Source organism: Pleuronectes platessa, chromosome 11 (genome assembly GCF_947347685.1).
Source record: "Pleuronectes platessa chromosome 11, fPlePla1.1, whole genome shotgun sequence".
In the NCBI taxonomy this organism is placed as follows: domain Eukaryota; kingdom Metazoa; phylum Chordata; class Actinopteri; order Pleuronectiformes; family Pleuronectidae; genus Pleuronectes; species Pleuronectes platessa.
This window is the reverse complement of record NC_070636.1, coordinates 23,752,675-23,771,228: the sequence shown is the minus strand read 5'-3', so window position 1 is coordinate 23,771,228 and position 18,554 is coordinate 23,752,675. Positions and strand designations below refer to the sequence as shown.

The 18,554-nt window shown below is 40.4% G+C and overlaps 1 protein-coding gene across 1 annotated transcript in view; it reads left to right on the top strand.

Annotated features, from left to right (window-relative positions):
- LOC128451577 (transcription regulator protein BACH2) overlaps positions 1-18,554 on the top strand; it is a 45,302-nt gene continuing 26,748 nt past the window's right edge. Inside the window, exon 1 of the mRNA XM_053435457.1 lies at positions 1-150. The gene's annotated coding sequence lies outside the window, so the exon portion shown is untranslated. The remainder of the gene's footprint in view (positions 151-18,554) is intronic.

Below are 18,554 nucleotides of genomic sequence, written 5' to 3'. Positions count from 1 at the left end.
CACACACACGCAGACACACGGAGGATCTAGCTCCCACACACCGACTGATGCCGAGGGTCCATTAACAGCTGCAGTTGTGGCTGTCGGAGATTAGACACAATGTGGACTCGCTGGTTTTTCTGAGGATCAGCAGACGAGCAGGAAAAACAAGTAAGTCGCTCCCCGCGTTACACACAATACGCGACCATTGCACGCTTGAACAACCTCGACCACGGGAGCCCCTTGTCAGCCGTGGGTTCGATGCTCGTGTGTCACTGGCTCTCCGCACTTGCTTTGTGTTGCAGCCTGTCTCTGGTTGAGTAGCTTTAACTCCCCGCTACTTGCCCACCTTTCGATCCTTTTAACTCCCAGAGGTTACGGGGATGCTGCTGGTCCTCGCTGTGTTTCACCGCAGATAAATGACAGAACAACGTGTCTGGAGATTCCCGTCGAGGGGGAACAGGCTCCAGCGTGCTGCGGAGCGATTATTAAGAATGAGCGATCGTAGTAGCAGGCTGAATGGCCACGGTGCATGTGTTGGTGTTGTCGTTGTGACAGAACGCACACGTTGCGGCGGTTCCACATGGAAGTTGCTCGGTGTTTGCGGGGCATTTATTAGAATGAAGACATTCTAACGGAGCTGCGGTGGGCTGAAGAAGAGGGGGGCGGGGGCACATGTTTTTCACGGCACACACACTGAATGCTGCCACAACCGGGGCACGCGCTGCTGTCATGCTGGGGGAGGAAGCGGCTGCAGGACAAAGGACCCAGCCTCCCACCCCCTTATTCCCGCCCTCAGCACCACTAAGCACCCATATATATATTATATATACACCCGCATGTGATGTTATATGCACTTATACATTATATTATTACATAATTTCATACTTATACGTCATATACGGCACAACCATACGCATCTATATGAGGATTTCATAAGCTGTGCTACTACCATTCACATCATTACATAAAATGATATAAATAATAAACAATAAACCGCTTTGTTTATATTATATTTCAAAGCATTTGTTGCAAAGTGCGACAGAACAAATAATAAACACATCAAAGACAGGAAGCAAATTAATACGGTGTTATTTAACATCAAAGACAGCAAATGATACAACTCAAATGGTGTATTGAGGTCTTCTTTTCATTGTAGCCCTCATACGTGTAGTACTTACAAATGTTTTGTTATTCAATCAACACTCATATTCCCTTATTATAAACCCTCTGCAATTCAGTGGCAGTTTGTATGGCTTGTTTAGTCCATTGTGTCCATGCCTTGTTGTAAAACAGATTAGCTTTTTATTTTCCTATCCTTCAGGCCATTAAGTCACTCTCCTCATTTCCATCTTTCATTGCTCTCCTAATGGGGAAACAGCAACATCAAGCAAGAGTATTTTGGTTGTAATGGGGAGGGAGGACTCCTCAGTCTGTTCTCCACTGATTTACACACAGTTGGGCTGAATGGCACAGATGAGAGTTGACTGAGCCAATGAAATATTAACCACTTTGCCTGCAGTCAGCTCTTGAGCAAAGACTTCTAAAATGTTTGCTGTGAATATTAACTTCATAACACAAAGGGATAATGTCCTGACAATACATAACAATTATAAGCGAATTTTACACATCAACTTTAGTTTACTTCTCATGGGGGAGATAAAACCTTTCTTATCAAAACAGCTACAGCATAACATACTGTATGTTCTGTGAAGTCAGAGAATAACTTTTACTATGGGTTGTATCAGCTTGGGCTTGGAGATATTTAAGTTAGTCAAACAAGAGATGGTCGTCAGGCACATCATGGGAAGTGTAGCATTCACGTAACATTCTGGACCCAAATTATGGACTTAAAGCAGAAGGTCCTGGCCACTGAAAATGATTTATTCATTTATTTATTCAATCAGTTCACTTCTGTTGATTTGTCGATCACTTGTCAAGAAGTGTTTCCATAATTTTAGGAAGACATTTACTTTATTTGCATGTTTATATCGAAGGCTTTCCATGTGATTCGCATTATCAAGCTCCCTCAGCTATCGATCGAATGATGGGCTAGACTAAGATTTCCATTGTTAAGGGGGTTTGCAAGCAGTGAGGGAAAAAATGAAGGGAAGAAAAATGAAACAAAGACGATGACACACGTAAAAGACACCAATGGAGATGTCAAGAGAGTTTGGGTGATAAAAGCTGACGCCGGTGTCGGAGTGCTGTAAACATGATCACAAGATCTATGCAGCAAAGTTAATACATCACTTCCTGCCTCTGCTGCACCCGGCATGCTCCACCTCTCACCTGAATAACATGGAGGAACCTCCCACTGCGGTTTGTGAAAGGCAAACTATGGTAAACTACATACCCAAATCTACATATTTAACCTGGAGTTCATGACTGAAAACAGCTATTGAGAAACCTGCTTTAAACTAAACACTTAAAAGTAATAACTCAGATAATTTAAGTCCAAGGGACTATTTTGGTCACTTACAGTGCCTTGCATAAGTATTCACCCCCTTTGGACTTTTCTACATTTTGTCATGGTATAACCACAGATTAAAATTTATTTCATCGTGAGTTTATGTAATGGACCAACACAAAATAGTGCATCATTTGGAAGTGGGGGGAAATATTACATGGATTTCACAATTATTTACAAATAAAAATCTGAAAAGTGTTGAGTGCATATGTATTCACCCCCTTTACTGTGAAACCCCTAACAAAGATTTGGTGCGACCAATTGCATTCACAAGTCACATTTGCAAGTCACATAATTAGTAAATAGGGTCCACCTGTCTGCAATTTAATCTCAGTATAAATACACCTGTTCTGTGACGGACTCAGAGTTTGTTGGAGATCATTACTGAACAAACAGCATCATGAAGACCAAGGAGCTCACCAAACAGGTCAGGGATAAAGTTGTGGAGAAATATGAAGCAGGGTTAGGTTATAAAAAAATATCCAGAGCTTTGAACATCTCTCTGAGCACCATAAAATCAATCATAAGAAAATGGAAAGAATATGGCACAACCGCAAACCTACCAAGAGGAGGCCGTCCACCCAAACTGAAGAGTCGGACAAGGAGAAAATTAATCAGAGAAGCAACCAGGAGGCCCATGGTTACTCTGGAGGAGTTGCAGAGATCCACAGCTGAGGTGGGAGAATCTGTCCACAGGACAACTATTAGTCGTCTACTCCACAAATCTGGCCTTTATGGAAGAGTGGCAAGAAGAAAGCCATTGTTGAAAGGGATCCATAAAAAATCCCGTTTGGAGTTTGCCAGAAGCCATGTGGGAGACACAGCAAACATGTGGAAGAAGGTGCTCTGGTCAGATGAGACCAAAATTGAACTTTTTGGCCTCAATGCAAAACGCTGTGTGGCGAAAACCCAACACTGCCCATCACCCTGAGCACACCATCCCAACAGTGACACATGGTGGTGGTAGCATCATGCTGTGGGGATGCTTCTCTTCAGCAGGTGAAAGTAAACTGGTCAGAATAGAGGGAAAGATGGATGGAGCCAAATACAGGGAAATCCTTGAAGAAAATCTGATGCAGTCTGCAAAAGACTTGAGACTGGGGCGGAGGTTCATCTTCCAGCAGGACAATGACCCTAAACATACAGCCAGAGCTACAAAGGAATGGTTTGGATTAAAGAATGTTAATGTCTTTAAATGGCCCAGTCAAAGCCCAGACCTCAATCCAATAGAGAATCTATGGCAAGACTTGAAGATTGCGGTTCACAGACGGTCTCCATCCAATCTGACTGAGCTTCATCTTTTTTGCTAAGAAGAATGGACAAACCTTTCCATCTCTAGATGTGCAAAGCTGGTAGAGACATACCCCAAAAGACTTGCAGCTGTAATTGCAGCGAAAGGGGGTTCTACCAAGTATTGACACAGGGGGGTGAATACTTCTGCACCCAACAGATGTCAACTTTTTTGTTCTCATTATTGTTTGTGTCACAATAAAATTTATTTTGCACCTCCAAAGTACTATGCATGTTTTGTTGATCAAACGGGAAAAAGTTTATTTAAGTCTATTTGAATTCCAGTTAGTAACAGTACATAATGGGAAAAAGTCCAAGGGGGGTGAATACTTATGCAAGGCACTGTAAGTCAGCAGATGTTTATTGTACTGTTCTCAGGACTTTTAAAACTTTGAACTAACTCAATAAACTTACCTTCAGGGATCCAGACAATTCTCATGTCTGGATCTGGCCTCCACTTCCCCCAGCTTTGCTTTCATGTATTTGTTGTCTGTTTTATTAGAGAGCTGCACAGCAACTCCAATTCATCAACATGGCTATTGTCGTTGTTGACGCCAGTTTCAAGTGACTGGAGCCGCTCTCTTGTCTACAAAACATCCAATTGGACTGTTGAATTTGAAATAAAAAGTTGACGAATGTATCTTCTAGGTTTATGTTCATGACATTCATGAACATGAGATCTGAAGGCGAGGGTTTAATGGCTGCCGGCTGCACCTTCTGGATTTTGACTTGCTCGTCTTGGTCAAAGCCGGACATTTAATAATGAGAGGAAATTTCAAAGCTCTCAGTTACAAAGTGTTTTTTTGGAGAGTGTTAGGGTTGCTATCATTAAGGGTTTGAATAACCGGGCACCAATATCCTGGTTTCATGGAGGAATAAGACACGCAGGCGTCATCGGTGTTTACCTGAACCGGAAGTGAGTGACACTTTCGCTTGCAGTCATTTAAAGAATAAAGCATAGACTTCAGAATAAGGGCAATAATCGTGATTATGATATGATAATCGAGCGGCCCTAGTTCATGCAGACTGGAAAGTAAAAACAAGACAAAAAAATAAAAGTGTAACACATATACACTTTAAATTGGGTCCTAGTTAATAATTCATATTTATGAGCCCTTTGTGTGCGTAATAGATTGCATACGAGTGAGTGGCGTGATGTACAGACAAGCAAGCCAAAGCCTAAAATAGACATCAATAAGACAAGAACAAAGTGGAAGCCACGTCTTTACCCACGTCTGATCTCATAACACGTTCTGTGCCTTAAATGATGTGATGTTGCTTGTTTACATTCATTCTGTAATTTACTGCCCTCTTGTGGTGGCAGCAGGCTGTCGACTCTGAAAGCTAGCTTGTCTACCAGCTGCTGCTCCTCATCATTTTTCACCATTTTCATGGTTGTGACCGTTTTTTCATTGACATAGTCTGGAGCTTGTTAAGAGGAGAGCAGCTTGTTCAGGGCTTTTGTGCATTGAGGATTAAACCACGAAAAATATTTATATTATATCTATTATGTTATATTTCTATTATGTATAATACATGCAAACTGTTCCTGTTTTTTTATCAAGATCACTAAATTATTGAAAAACTTTAAAGAAAGTGTTTAGGTCTCCACTCAGACACGTCCTCATCAGCATCGAAATTGTTTTTGTTTACAGTACATCGACACTGGCGTTGGCCCTTATCACCAATAAGGTGATACAGTCCCTCCGGAGAATTACTCTAGGATGTCCCTAGTTAGTTCAGTGCATAGCTTGTGATTCATCATCTCTGTGTAAGATGTGTAGTAAGTTTGATAACGTTGAGACAGAATAGTGTTAAACACGTAGTGCATCTGCTTAAAGGAATATATGAGTGCTTAAGTATTGTGAATAGCAAGTTGGCAAGAGAGAGTGTAAGGAATGTGACTGGAGTAGAGAGATAGAAGTTAGCCAGTGTACCGGCTACAGATGTGCTCTTGTGTACTCTGGTCCACCATCAACCACTGCTGTAAAATTTGACTATGAGAGTTTCAGTGTAGTTCACTCATTTAGTCACCACTGCAATCTTTCAACGAACCAATATTTTTCACCACTGTCGCACTGATCTGCATTACATCTGTGAGAGACCTCGGTCAGTAACACTGCACTCAGATGCACTGGTCTACCTCAAAATTATGAGATAACCAACTGTGTGTTGACTTACTTACACTACACGGTTGTTTCAAAGGTGTTGTAAGTAGCTGAATAATGTATTTATCTGGTTTGTTGAGGGGTGGGGAGGTAGGGCTCTGCATCTGAGGTTGGTTTGAAAACAATGTGACTATAGCATGTTTGCAAACAGGAAAGGAGCTAGCGCATGGGGAGGCATGTATTGATTAGTTTGGTAAGCACAGAGCATGTCGTACCATAGATTCATTTCATGTGGGGGTGTGTGCTGGGGTGGTGGTGTTATAGAGTCTTTGAACTAGCATTGCTCAGAGCTTTGAGCAAGTTTTCTTTCTTCTTCAGTCAACACTTCTCAACATCTCGCTCTATTAACACTTGGTGAGGTAACCAGCTCTGACACTTAACTGACTAGAGTCTGTAAAAACGAACCTGCTGGTGAGCTGGGAAATTAAAGCATTAGAACATAAACACCAAACAGTAGTAGTAGTAGCATGATGTCATGAATGATATCGTCAGATGTCTTATTCATTTCAATTTTCTAAATTACGGGGAAAAAACAAGTCCTCACATTTGAGAGGCCACCAATATTTAGTGTTTGTTTGCTTGATAAAAGTTAACATTAGACATCTGCAGTAATATCTGAATCATGCGATCACAATATTAAAATAAACCATTTAACAACTCCAAACTGCGGCAGCAACAACAACCGGACATGTCCATCACTTTTAGGTGTCCCCTGGAAACACCTCCTTTGTCGTTTTCTGTAATTGCATTGTGTTTCTGTAATGTTTTGTTTTGTGTTGTCCAATTGATGAAGATGTTTTATTACTTCTAATAAAACATCTTTGTCTAAAATTTAATTGAATAACTTATAAAGCCTTCTAATGGAAATGATAATGATATTCTGATCAACCTGCTTCTATTTATCGATACAACTGGTGTACATAGAAGAGTTGCCTTTGCATTATGAAGAAACAGGGAAAATAAGGAATTTGGACTAATGGTGTCCTTATGGAGTTGCAGATCATGCCTCTCAGTAAATGACCCTAGCTAGAGACATGCCTTACAATGACCACTAGGGAGCAGATGGATGAACCTGGACTGACTGAATGAGATGAGAGTCTGTGTCTCTTTGAGGGCTCTACACAGGAGAGGGTGTGTGAACATCAGATACTGAGGCAGTTTGTCATATGATGATTGTTTTTATTTAACAAAATCTCCATGGCTCCGTGTTGTTTTTGATTTGCAAAACGAAACAATCAAAGTTCAGATAGATGAAGAAAGCTTGTTTAGTTTTTGCGTAATTTTCCTCTTCTCAAGCTGCTTTCTAAACTACTTCAAAAAATGTGTCAAATAGTTGCATAATTCAGACTCGGCAGCTCTGATACATGTGTGTGTAAAGATGTGCAGGTGAAGGAAGTGTTGAGCACCACGTGTGTGAGCAAGGGTAGTGAGTACAGACTGACTGAGACCTAACACAACTCGATGGCAAACTGGTCTTAGTATGTTTGGTGGAATTCTGTCAGCCATATCTCTTTTCCCTCCTTATCCATTCCTCCCCCATCACCTCTTCTTCACTCTGGCGGATTGTGTTCATTTTTGGTGTGAAGCAAGGATTTCTGTTTGTTCTCCCTTGCTTGTCTTTAGTGTGATTTATTTATCCTCTAAGAATGGCTCTGACCACTGATATATTAACTGATTGAGTATTTTTTATCAATAAATAAACAGTTTGAACAATTTCAAGTGTTCAAGTGAATAATGCATTTAGTTTATTATCATATCAATTTTTTTCATTATTAAATTATCTCTTATCTCAGTTAGACAGCACAGCAACCACCATGGCTGAGTTTAAGCATTTCATGAGCAAGATTCAGTTAAAATAGCAGCTCCATTTACATTAACATACAAAAACAAAAACACAGTGGTTTCCATATATTGTTGAAATTAGCAGTCTTGAAGTCTATTAGAGTGGAATTTGCTCTAGTATTATACTATTGAGACCAAATGTGGGTCTGGGTCAGACTTAGAGCTACTTTTTCTAAGATCTTGTACATGGATGTAGCACTAAGCCTAGGTCCACACTCATACATTTCAGTTTTAAAATACATAACTTACATCTATTGGAGATTTTGATCCTTTAACATTTAACGCAGAGACTTTTGGAAATTCTGCTGGTCCTGTTTTAGTCTGAAAACACCAGGATTGCGTTTAAGACTAGACATGCAGAAAGTTAGACTTGAAAATAACTGAGCAGGCAGCCACATTTACATCCAAATTGGATTTTATCAGATTAGAAGCAGCAAATACAACATGGATAATAAATTACAAACATTGCAGATCCAGCTCGTTATCAGTCCACGAAAAAAAACTTTTTCTTCCTGTTGATACTGGCACACACAGCAATTGTAGGTGAATTTTCAAGTGACATGCATTTTCAGGTGGGTAAGTATAGACAGTAATTGTAACTGATTCAGAGGTAAAATAATTTTTCTTGTCCTATTAAAGACGATGTCAGACTCAGATCATGATCATTAGTGGGCTCACTCTTTTAACTTCTGGTGTTAACCATCTGGTCTGTTCCTGTTTGGAAAAATAATTATATTTATGTGTGGAGCAAAAACTGTATCGTTATAACGTGCATGCATGTGTTCCTATGGAAACACTACATGTTAGTAAAATAATTTAACACTGAAACCCTTCCCCCCCTCCCTCCCTGTTTTTTTGTTATCAGTGTAACGCCATGTCCATCTTAGTATCCTACTGTCTGTCTATTGTGTTCCTGATACTAGTAATTAAATAAGTGCTATTTTCCAAAGAAATTCAAACAAAATTACCAACTATATAACCAGGACATTTCTCATCATTACTTCCAGCTCTCGTTGCCCTGAGCAGTGTTGGCATTCCTGGTTTATCTGGTCCATAATCTTGCCACAGATCTGGCAACCCATCTGGCATGGCTGGCGGTCATTAGTTTAGACAGGGTGGCAGATGGTGAGATAATGGTCAGCTGTTTGGGGCATTACTTAAAGCAACATATTCCATGTAAGGTTTACTCTGCTTAAGCTAAATCTGTTGTTTAGTCCACAGAACTTCAAATCAGAGTGTCTGAGGGCTGTTAAGCCCGGCCAAGGAGAAACCTGACCAACTAACTAACCTGTATCCAAAAGTAACAGGGGGGAAAAACAGGGATCCCACCTGTGTCCCAGCCTAACATAAGCAGGAGAAAAAGATTTAAAAAAAACCAAAGGGCTTCTCACCCCAACAATTACCAGGGCTGCTCCGAGTATTATTCAACAGACGATACAACGAAGTCGGCACTGTCGTGTTGGGAGCCAGGAAAACGGTTAATGTAAATCAACAGCTCCATCAGCCTCCACTCCTATCGCCCACCGGCCCTTAAAACCAGACACAGGAAAAAACACAGACCAGGGTGAACAGCACAACCTTACGCAGGGAGGGAGAACACCATACAACTCACACATTCACACATTATGACTCAGATTCATAACAGGGACACAGCTAGAATGACAAATAAATATAAAGGTATGCTGCGAGAACAAAAACAGACACATGCTTTGATCCATCACTGGCTGGTATTTTCTTGCCACGTCAGACTGTGCTATAATTGAGTCTGATCATTGTGCTCGATGCCATGATAACATTTCATCCTAAGGAACCTCAGCAGGATCAGTTGAAATCAACCACACCTCCAAAACAGGAAAAACTCCAACTATCAGTCTATAAAGAATATGGCAGTCTTATCAGCAGCACTCAAACCACCAATATGGGGTGTTTATTCCCACCTTCTCCACAAAGATGTATTAGTTCTCGTTTTTCTCCTGCTCAATCAAACTATTTGATGGAAAACAGTCAGGAGTGTTTAGTCAAATACATTTTTGGTCTGAGTGGAGCCATTGAAGCAATTTGTGAGCTGATGTAATGTTACCAATGAAGCTGCAAAGGCTTCTTGATGCTGTGGAGGTTCCACCTGTCGAGACAGATTAACACAGGCTCTCACATTCATCTCCATATCTACTGCTGAGGGAAGACATGGCTGCGATTTTGATATAAGGAAATTAGGGTTTGTTTGCTTTGAAGGATTACAGCAGTCGGGTTGATAAACAAGAACTATGATATGCTTTGCAAACACGTGGCTGGCTTTATTGTATATCCAAAATGAAACAATGCAAGGTACAATGGTAATGTGAGTGTGTTCTCACAGGATACTGAACACCAAGGCCCCACATGGCTGTTCATAGCCTTCTCTTTGTGGCTTCCTTGTGCCACTTTGTAGGCCTATTTGTAAGTTATTACAAGTTCCTTTCCGTAGATGTGTTTAGGTTTCAACTCAAGGTCACTTTTAATGGCACTTTAAATTGACCAATGGTGCAGGGGTTGGAGAATCCAAAACAATGGAATCTATCATGGCACTGTGTTGCACCATCCACTGAAGTATAAACTGCTTCACAAAAGAGGATTTGTCCACTGTTATTTGATCGCCACCAGGGCAAAATAAAATAAAATATGTGAATGTATTATTGTCCTAATAGAAACCAAACTAATGAGGCTGATAACTTACCATTAGCAAAATCATGCTCGGAAAGCTTCTCTCTTGATTTCTCATTGAATGAGATGATGAACTAGCCTGACGTTGTCATACTTGTCTGATACCGCTCCATTGGGCTGTGATTATGGGACGTGTTTTAACCAAACCAGAAGAAAAAAAATTCCTCTTCGCTCAATTGGATGGACCTACAACCAATCAGAGCAACGTAGTATGTGACGTATGTAAAGCGACGCATAGTTGTTGTCAACAGACCTCAACTGCACACACGCTGGAAGAAGTAGAAGAAGAAGATCAGTAAAAAGGATTTTTGCCGGTGTTGTAAAAATAATTTAAGGATACACGGAGAACTTACCAACACGATCAGCATTTTTGAGAGAAACAGTGAATTAGTTTTCAGGGTGTGAGTTTGACATGCAGTGAAGCACGTTAATGGTCCATAAGATTAGAAATACTTTATATAAATTCAGTCCATTTGCTCTATTTCGATTTTTTTTGGCTGCCTTCCCATTGCGGTGAATTTGGATTTCTGGAGCAGTCTATCCCGGGCGTGACTCATACAGCAAAAAACTAACTTCACTTTCCCTGAAACCCAACAAGCCTGATCCACTATGCTCTTAATGGCCCTGCAACCCAAGGCAGAGTGATGTCAGCTCAGGTTCCCAGCTGAAAAGAGGGAATGGAAGTGTCAGGAAACAAGGACGACCATAGAGGAACTCCCTTGGGAGGTAAAGTTGTCTTCTGCTACATCCATAACCATCAAACGTGAAATAAAATCCAGGGGATTCTGGCTTCTCAAATGTTATTGGGTTAATAATGGCAGTGACGTCACCACAATATTCAGTGTGACAACAGGAGGAGATGTCAGGAGAAGGATATGCCAAAACGAACATCCGCTGAGTCTACGGATGACATCTGAGTCACCCCAGAATCTCTTGCTCTAGTGTTATGTGTTATAAATACAATAGCACGGAGCTGCTCATGGTTTCCCTGCAGTGCAAGACATCTGAAACACTGAAAGAAATCAGTGTATTTCATGAGGGTTAATCTGTCCTCCATGGAAACTTTGTGGGCGTCTTGCAGCCCACATGTGTACTTTCATTTTACGCCTACACACACACTGTGTTGCCTTGTGCAGAAGATGAAATAATCCTTCGCTCAACATCCATGCCTTTATGACTCACGTGGCATTTGAGAGCTTGTGTAACCTCTCAAAAAATGATTAAGTTATTGCACAATTTTGATGTGACACATTAAGCATTGCACCAGGCATGAACATACTATATAATGGATATAATATATTTACACTGGCCACTATATAATAGCATGCATTCCTTGTGTGACTGGACATGCTGGTGAATGACTGATGCTGGTTATTTTCATGTGTAAAAGAAAGTGCAAAGAGCAGTTTCCAACTCACACTGTTGACTTGTGCTGAAAGGCACTGAATAGTGGAGTTTTCTCTTAATGCAACAGAGCTCATCTCTGTTCATCTCCAGTTTAACAGCCCTGTGAAAATACACATATTATCCAAGAAGGAAAGCATTTTTGACCCAAAATGTTAATTCTTTCATTAAGAAGCTTTTGATCGATAAGTATCATCAAATATGACTTGCTGTAATCGATAATTATAAATATAAAACAAAACGTGTTCCTCACAAGACCACAAACACTATTATATTAATTCACACAAAATAAATTAAATAAAACAAAATAATAATGATGCAAAAAAATATATATCCTTGTTAGAAGTGGGGAAAAATTTGACAAATTATGTTTGGTGGCAGCCATGAGGTTAAAAAAGGGTTAATTTGATGGAAAAAATTGATGTGCTCAGCCCATTCTTAAATCGCGGGAGTTGTTTTTTTCCAGAGTTTTGGGGTCGGTAGACATGCCAGATACCCAAATTAATGTGTAGCAGCACTACAAAAGTGGAATTTTCATAAAATGTCCCATTTAACCTTTAATAATGAATATCCACATCCAATTGCACGACCGTTTTGAAAACTGAAGATAGATCTGTCACTGGCTGCCATACGAGTCCCCTGGCATTGCATTACAATGTCCTAACATTCCTTTTAGGAAACAAACTGATTACTAAGGTATTGATAATTTTTTATTTAAAAAACAGAATAAGGTACACTACCTTCAGAGATCATAATAAACAATTGATGCAAAGCTGAACTCCTTTATTGCAGCCTTGTTTGATAGTATGAGTATCTTGCTGCCTATGAGAGTGAAAGAGAATGAGACAGCTAATAACTACTCTCTGACACCTTTGCTTGACACCATTGACTGGTCTTATCAGCTGTTGATGTTATGAGTAACATCAAGTCAAATTTAAATGTATCTGTTGCATCCTCTCTGAGTGTTTTTGTAGTTCAAACAACTCCTACCTGATCAAGACATGTCAATTTTGCATCAAAGTTATCTTCTTTCAGGTAACTCTCATTCAGATCATAATAATGTAAGATATGTAATTATTTTCATTAAGAAGCTTGCAAAGATAAGGAGCATCAAATATGGCAATTAAATTTGAAAAAAAGTAAAAGCACCATTAAAATATAATTTGATCCATGCTGGCGAGGGATCTGCTGAGCCTTGTTAAACTGAAATCACCCGCACAGGAGATTGTTAGAAGTGAAGATGTAAACCTACTTGGCAATAAATAGTTTCTGATTCTGATTCTGAAGCAAAATCACCTGCAATAAACAATGATACATTTTTACAGGTTAATTTTGACAAAAAAATAAAGAGTGAGAGCAAAGTGAGCGAAAGGAGGAGCTAAATTGAAGCACAGTACTTTTGCGCTGCACCAGCAAAGCTGCTGTAGTTTGAGCAAGATAAACTACAGCAGCGGTCAAATTGTAGGTCAAAATCCCCACCAGTTCATCTGGATAAATTCTCAAATTTTACAATATCTGACAGAGACACTGAAATTCACACAACAATGCTGGTGCATTATATTTATGAAATAGTAGACATTTTCTGCTTTAATTTTACTATATTTATTGTAATAAATTTCCTAAACATTGATTCGGTTGTCCTATACAGTTTCAGTCTTCCCCAAATAAAGTTGGTTAGTTTCCCCATTCACATCAGACCTTAACCTTAATGTAATAGCTAAAACCACAACATTTCACACACAGATATTCTTCAAAGCAAGAAGTTTTAAAAAAGGCTGTCATTTAACAGAATCAGAATGATCCAATATGAGTGTTCTTGTCTGGAGGGCAGGCATGAAAGCAGTAAAATGTCTTAGTACATTTTTCCGGAACCTCTAAGGAGGGAAAGTGCTCCTCTCACGTTTACAAATGGTCTCCTGATGGAAGCAGATTAGAGCTGGGAGTGCTCTGAATCAGTGTTGAATGACCCACATGCAGTCTGCAGTGCTCTTGTGTGTGTGCGTGCATGTGTGTGCACTTGCAGGATAAAAGGTGAAGTTATTGATGGAGAGGTCGAAGGCATGAGATACAAAGTACCTAGGTCAGCTTTTCAGCTTCTATAGATTGTAACTTAATCGCTAGTTAAACACACACACACAGAATGCAGACATTGTCCTTACCCCTTCCTGCTCATACCAATACATGTCTCCTTCCCCAATAAATGCTGTGCCATCTCCTACCAGTTCACTTATAATCCCTCCCTCCTGCAACAGGCCACTTGCCCTTCACACATATCTACAATGGTCCTTTGATATATGGTCAGGGCAGCTTATACATTCTGAGGGATGAAGAGGTTACATTTGCAACATTTCCACTTGACAATGGCAAGGTGAGTTATGCAGAGTTGAACGAGGCTTAGGTTAGAGCAACACTGTTGGCTGTGACCTCAGAGGTCATTTGTCAGGATCTCAATAACCACAGTGTAAGTGAGAGCTTCCCCAGAGCTGCCTTCTCAACAAAGGCTCATTGTTGAAAAGGAGATGCTGATGTCATAGAGGTGAGTTTCTGGAGCTCAGGAAGTGCCCAGGGAGAGCCTGGGTAATGTAGCCAAGACTAAACACTATTTTTAGCTGTGTAAAATGAGTAAAAGGTCTCCCTGGCATAAAGTTTCTTAAGTATTTGCATGTGTCGATCAGTTGACATGAAAAATCAAGCACTTTGTCAGATTTGGTAAATAAGGCACTAAGGAATACATTCTCCTTACTTTATATTAAGAGGCCAGGCAGATAAAGTCTGCGGAGTGTCTCACTCGTACATTTGCATTCACACATGCACTTTCTCCAGGGAAAATACGGAGAGTTAAGTGAAAGTCTGAAAACAGCTTATAGCCCCTTTTTCTCTGGTCAGGAAACCACTAATGCCTGGATTTTGCCTACTGGGATTGTCTCTAGCTGCCTCTGATGACCCTCAACGGAAAAGTAATACAGAAAATAGGTTCTCTGTTATTTGACACTCATTCAAACTCAACACTTCCTGTTGAAGTTTCAAATTAAATATCACACACTTTCTTAATTGGCCTTAAAATCCCACACACCTCTCTCTCATATGCTTGTAATGTGAAAATGCACATGATTAGTTCAGTCTGATTGACATTAGCTAAAACTTGGGGAGTGGTGAGCATGAGTGTTATTATGCTGATTAGATTAGTATTGTGGAAATGGGCTCTATACCCACAGACACCATCAGATGAAAACAAGACATATTCAGGGCAGTGGAGATGGCAAGAAAAGGGTGGAGGAAAGTAGGGCATCATAATACATACAAATACTGTATGTATTGACTGTAACCCCCCCCCCAAAAGACACACACACATGCATACAGATGCACATAGTGGAGATGGTGAATTATTAGTATTTGTTGATTCATATTTGTGTGAGTAGGAGCAGCTTTGGAGGACGATCCCAACCTGGCCTTGAAATAAATAATTCCCTACGTATGTTTTTGCTCTGCCTGCTGAGATGTGCGTATGTGTATGTGTATGTGTGTGTGTGTGTGTGTGTGTGTGTGTGTGTCTCTGTGTGTGTGTGTGTGTGTGTGTGTGTGTGTGTGTGTTTGGATGGCCTTAGATCGGTGTGTATCAGTGATGGATCTGCTGGGTTGAATGTAGGCTACTGGAGGGAAATTGCTGAGGGGTTGTATATTAGGAAACACTTGCAAAGCCACTTGGGCAAGATAAACCTCCTGCTGCTCTGCTTCACTGGGGTTTAGCCTGTTGATAGTGACTTTGAGATCTGTGTTTGCATACAGTTCGAGTGCTGTGTGTGTACTTACAGGATTAGGCTTAACTCTCTTAACCAACTCTGACTGTTTCCGACTGGGTCCATCATGGGTGGTCATGAGCGTTTAGGCCCAACTGTTCATTCTAAAGATAGATTTACTTTTAGAACCCTGGGCTTCCTGTGTTCACAGACAGTTCCAAAAAACAGCACTGGACCTTTGGCTGCTGTCGGAAATGTATTGGGGTAGGGTGAGGCATTCAATCTCCTGTTCATTTAAAAAACTAAGAACTCCTAGAATTATCAGTAAAGGTGTAAATGGATCAAGCAGCTGTTTGTGGGAGCAAATTAACGTGTTTAAATTATTTCTTCAACTTTGCTTATTAGGACTGTCCCTGATAATTTGTATTAGGACCACCAGTTCTTTTCTATTTGTTAGAAATCTTGTTTCGTCAATTAATTTGACACTGTGAATCTCTCTAAATACGACCCCTTACTATGGTGGCCCTGAGAGCTCAACGCAATGCCACTTAAGAAAAACACATGCAAGTAGACCAAACACAAGCAAAGTAAGAAAACATCTTCATCAATTTGACAAAACATTACGAAGAACACAACACATTATGTACAACACAACACATTGATGTTGAGCTACGGCAAATATATATTAATATGTGGATTGTGTAAGTGTGTTAAGGGAAAGTAAAGCCCTTGGCAATCAGTAGTCAGCACATTCAGAAACATTCACTTCTCTGTAAGAAGAATTTCTTTTCTCAGCTTTCCTCTCAGTCAATGCCAGTTCACCATAAAAAAGCATCATTCATCAGTTGCTCTACACCGACCATTTTTAGTTGAATGCAGGCATGAAGAGGGCAGGATATGAGACTGTGTGAACATTTACTGGTGGACTCTGATTTATAAAGGACATATTGGTGTGGAACCTTCTCACTGTTTTTTAAACCAGGCCCAAGATGTGAATCCAGAAAAATCTTGGGATGTAGCAGATCATGAGATTGGCAGCATGAATGAAAATGAGCTGACAAATCCGCAAAAATAATCTGATTAATCACTTCAACATGGGGCAGAATCTCAAAGGAAATTTTACAACATCTTGCGGAATCAATGCCACAAAGCGAGCAAAGGGTCAGATATATATAATATATTACACAAAGTGCAGGCTGAGTGTATCTGAGCAGCTCATCAGTACCTGGTTATTTAGCCCAGTTAACCTCTGTGTCTCTCCTCTCCTTACTCCTCCCCCGGTCTATTCATTTTACTATAAATGTTTCCAGAGAGATGGATTACGGTTATCAGTGGGCTTCCTGTCAGCATGGTCTGCGGCTAATACATGCCATCCTCTTGTAACACATATTAACACATAGCCCAGACAAAATGATGAAACCACTGGCAATGTCTTGTTTACCAAAGCCCCTCATACTCGATCTGAACACTTTACCCAGCGTGGAGGGGAAAAAAAGGCCAGACATAGAGTAACACAGCCTAATATGTCAGAAACTGCTAATTCAAATTGAGGAATGGCGAAATATTTAAAGTGGGGAATATTTTTGCAATTTCTGTGGTAAAGCAACTATATCTGAAATATCCAGGTTCACATTGCTGTTGGAGTTAATATGTTTTTTGAAAAAACTGTATTTTAATGACACAATAATTTTAAAGCAATATCGCTCCTTTTATTTTTAAGAATTGGGTGTCTGTTCCTGCATGCTAGTCGTTTTTTACCCTTCCATCTCTGTCTCCATTGATTCTTACCTCAAAATGTAACTCACTTTGGCAACTTTCAGTCAGGACTGTGGCTGTGTTGAGTCAGCGCTGAGTGCAGTAAGGTACTGTAGAGTAGAGTACAGGGATAGTTAATTCATCTCAGCCATTTGTAGTAGAAATACATTAGATGACTTGGCACAAAAAGTGATGTTAGTGAATGCATTTCCTCATTCTTTTGTTTTCACTCTCAACAGGCAGCCGCTCAAAAGATACGAGCACAGTGGTGCACTGGGCAAAGGGCTGTCATGAACAATTTGCAAGCATCATAAAAACTGAAGAGAATGGTCTGAGCCTGAAGTGTTCCTGAGGGGAGGCTGGAGATGATGTACAATGCTGAGATGATGATTGGCCCGTGGGCCACTGGAAGAAAAGACAGAACACTACTTCAGCAAGCCCCCAGTTCTGGTCTCTGCCTATTCAAAAGCCATGAATCAGCAGAAAGCAGCCCCCTCTCTGCCTATACTGACACACACACACACACACACACACACACACACACACACACACACACACACACACACACACACACACACACACACACACACACACACACACACACACACACACACACACACACACACACACACACACACACACACACACACACACACACACACACACACACACACACACACACACACACACACAGCCTATGGCTGATGAGGCAGATAGACTGCATGCTCAGTTGTCTGTGTCAGGGCTTTATGGACTGCAGCATTGAAATGAAACACAATGAAAAGCCTCTGGATGAATCTCCCTGGAATCAGTGTGCAGGCTTCTTTATATTCATCTACTACTTATGTGCTTCTATCAACACATATAAATGTGCTGTATCCACAGGTATATACACGTGTTAGCTCTTATAATAAACATTTTACAATTCACTATACAATAACCCCGTAGGGAATAGTTAAATACTCTTTTGTGTCCTTGTGCTGTTCAGATGTCTGAGACTGTCAGAGAGGCGTTGACGTGAAAAGAGAACTGGCAAGGCTTTTATTTTCAAGGGACTCAGCAGTGTGAGGACAGCCATGTAAAGCGTATTACTGTTGAGCAAAGACAGTGAGATACAGAGACACACACTGGAGGCAGGGTTGAGAGTAAAAGGTCTTTACTAATGTTCCAAAGGGTCATACAGAGGTGGTCTATCCAAAACAAAGACTA